The sequence below is a fragment of the Primulina eburnea genome, chromosome 15, assembly GCF_022965805.1.
Source record: "Primulina eburnea isolate SZY01 chromosome 15, ASM2296580v1, whole genome shotgun sequence".
Lineage (NCBI taxonomy): Eukaryota > Viridiplantae > Streptophyta > Magnoliopsida > Lamiales > Gesneriaceae > Primulina > Primulina eburnea.
The window spans coordinates 20,981,809-20,985,310 of NC_133115.1; the positions used below are offsets into that span (position 1 = coordinate 20,981,809).

General features: G+C 40.3%; 1 long non-coding RNA gene across 1 annotated transcript; it reads left to right on the forward strand.

The window, feature by feature from the left end:
• The first annotated feature begins 1,033 nt into the window (after positions 1-1,033).
• On the forward strand, positions 1,034-3,064 carry LOC140813500 (uncharacterized). Its single transcript, XR_012113963.1, has 3 exons — positions 1,034-1,401; positions 2,317-2,360; positions 2,860-3,064. It is a non-coding gene; the product is annotated as an uncharacterized lncRNA (long non-coding RNA).
• Positions 3,065-3,502: the final 438 nt, after the last annotated feature.

The window sequence follows — 3,502 nt, forward strand, 5'->3', positions numbered from 1 at the left end:
ATCTAGCTACCATATTTTCTCCGAATCGTCTCCTAGCTCCTAGCTTTGGTCCACGCTTTGCCTCACTACCAGCCAACTATGGACAATCCCAAGGCTTGACATGGACCACTCACGTTCCAAACTAGCTGTAGAACCCGTAAATCAGTCTACGTATAAGCCATGCATAATTCTAGTACTTTAAATTTAATTGACTTCATTGCATGATTATTTAAATGCTTTTCTTTGAAGATAATTATTTATTTTTTCATGCAGTAGTTTGATTTTTCAGTTATTTCGGTGAGGCCGGACTGGAGTTGGAACTTTGAGATAGAATTGAAGATTCGATAAATATTTCCAGACTTTATTTTAGCTAGCAAGTAAGTTAATTTAAGTTAATAAGGAGGTTCGAGGATTTAATTTAAGTTACTTGAGGTGATTAAGAAATAAGCTCATTTAAGTTACTTAATTAAGGATTAATTCACTAAATTAATTAAAGGATTAGTGAGGCTTTTAATGGATTATAAATTTACTAGCTAGATAACATTTTTCCCTTCCCTTTAATTGTTAAATTTCGGCCACCCCTTTGTTGATCAAATAATTCATTTGCCAACTCATCCTTTGACCAATTCTTTGTCATCTTTTAGCATGCTAACCTTTTCAATTAGTAATCAACCTTAATTAATTAATGTTAAACATTATCCTAGTCTAGATGAGCATGTAGAATCGTTCATTGCACCACCATAATCCCTCCAAGTATATTTGATAGGCAAACCACAATTCAAATTTCAAAATGAGGGAGACTTGGTCATTATTTGTCCCTTATATTTTGCACCCATCACCCTCACTCCCCTAACCATTTCCCCACCTCCCTAATCTCGAAAATTCAGAGTGTTTTCAGAGTAAAAAACGTGAGAATTCAGTGGGTGGTAGGAGAGAAAAATCGAGTGCAAGAAAGATAGAAAAGAAAGTGTTCCACTCCTCCGCGTCGCGTCGTCGTCGTTTCGTTCGTTTTCTTTCGAAACGAAAACCAAGGCATGTCTAGATTCTTTCAAACCTCAATCAAGTCATATTAGCAATTATTTTTCAGTATGTGATCATGTTTTATCAAGAAAAAATCGAGATGCATGTCCAAATATTTTCGAAACCATGGTGCAGATTTTTTTGACTTTCCTTGGCAAGCTTCACGTTTCCTCTTGTTTAGTGGTTTCAGGTGGATGGTTCGACTCCAGGCTCCCAAGGCGACATCTAGACACGTAATAGGATGCATTAGGACCATGTTGGTCCATTCAAATCAGCCCCATGCATGATGGAACCTAAAATGACAGCAGCATTCCTCCACTGCCATTTTGTGCTTAGAAATTTCAGATTTTTCTGTCAAGGGATTGAATCTGATCTTGGCTGCCCCAAGGGTCTATAGCCATGGTTGGATCACTCCCCTAGCATGTCTAAGACGTGACTAAGTCGCCCTTTTGGTGGCTTGGTCCATGGCTCATCGGTTTTTAATCAAAACATCAAAACAAGCCCCCTATAACCCTTCGGCCCCTTCCATTTTTCAGCATATGGTTTCGTTTCTTTTGTTGCTTGGTATGGATCTTGGTTGGCCTATGGCCCTTAGCCACGGTTCATATCATGCTACTAGATGTCTAGATCAGGCCATGGTCAATCAAATGGCCACTTGGAACGACGCAAGACATCGATCAAGGCAAAACACTACACACGCATGCACGTTGGTTCTCGGTTGGAGTTTCGGTTGAGTTTTGGTGTGACGCGGATTGTGGCTGTCCTAGGGCCCTTAGCCATGGTTCAAATCACTCATTGGGATGTTGTAAGAGTCCCTGGTCGGTGGTTCACGCCCCAATGGCCGGTAGTCTCGAAAACAACACAAGATACACGATTGTACAGTTGCTGGAATTTTACAGCAAGTTGCTATGTCGGTTCCGAGGCTTGTTCAGGCTTCTCGGTCGGCTTTTAGCCTATGGCCTTGAACTGGACAGTGCCCCATTGAGTTAGGAAGGTCAGTGTTTTTGACCGTTTGTGATTCGGATCAATTTTGAGGTCGTACGAGAATTTACGGTGCGATGTGCCAAATTGACTCTCGAAAGAGCGTTTCATGTTTTGGCCTCCATTTCACCTAGATTTCGACCATCATCATTATAGGTGCATGATTTCGGTATTTTAAGCGTATTTTAATCATGACTTTATGTCGGTTCAGTGTCGGTTCAGGTTGGTTCGGAGTCATGATTAAATGCGAAGTCATTAGGCATCATAGTCGCATCTTTTGAACGTAAATTGCGTAGTTGGTCATGTTTAAGCTATTGCATATTTTTCATAGCACAGTTAGGTTGCAGCGAGCCTGGGGACGATCCAATCCAATCCAGTTGGTAAAATACACAGGATATTTTCATTATGCCAGTTAATTATTTTACGTGCATGAAAATAGAAAATACTTATTTTGAGATTTATGCGATATTGCTTGTGGTCAATTCACTATTATGGGAGCATTATTTTATACGGTCGCCAGTGACCGATCAGTTCAGTTTGGTACCACCCGGTCGCCAGTGACCGGCCAACTCAGTTCAGTTTTATACTCCCCGGTAGCCAGTTACCGACTAGTTCAGCTTAGTGCAGGGGCCACATGCGTAGACCATAATCTCAACAGAAAATTTTACCAGTTACTTCAGTACAGGGCTCCAAGGAGCAAACATTTTTACTATGATTTCAGTTCAGTTATGCACGTATTATAATTGCTCAGTACAAGTTATTTTCAGTATGCCTCATGACATGATATTTTATTCTATGAACATTTTACTTCAGTATTTACTCATTACCTACGATATTTTCATGCTGAGTCTTTAGGCTCACTAGACTTGATTGTTGTAGGTACTGATGAGGCCAGGGCCGAGGGCGGGGACTAGTGAGTCAGCTTGGGTCGGCAGTAGTGACACCCGAGGACCTCAGTTTCAGCACTTGCCATATTTTTATGCTCAAACATTTTATCAGTCGTTGAATATTCTTAAACTGTAATTTTTGGCAAACTTTATTTTCTTCCGCTGCTATATTTTTAAACATTGAACTTGATTTATCAGTTGATTTTATGAATGAGGCAATTTAAGTTCTTTAAAAAGAAAATTTTAAATTTTCGGCCAATTTTCAAAGTAAGGATTTTCGGGCCTTCACAATTGGTATCAGAGCGGTGGTTCTGTATAGGGTTACACTACTACTGACCACGAGAAGCTCATGAAGCCACGCCTTCGGTCTGTATGTTTTACATTTCAGCATTTTATTTAAAGCATGAATTATTTTGACAGCATGCTTCCATGAAATAATTTCGACCAGATTTTCAGTATTTCAGTGTTCATTTAAAATAAATTATGGAATTATGCATGTTAGTTACGTATGGGTTATGTTGGAACAGTATGCCCCCTAGACGTCCAGTAGGACGCCCGAGAGGTGGTGGCGAGCACCGTCGCGAGGACGATGACGATCAGAGACAAGAGAGGCAGACATCTCCTCCTCCTCCATC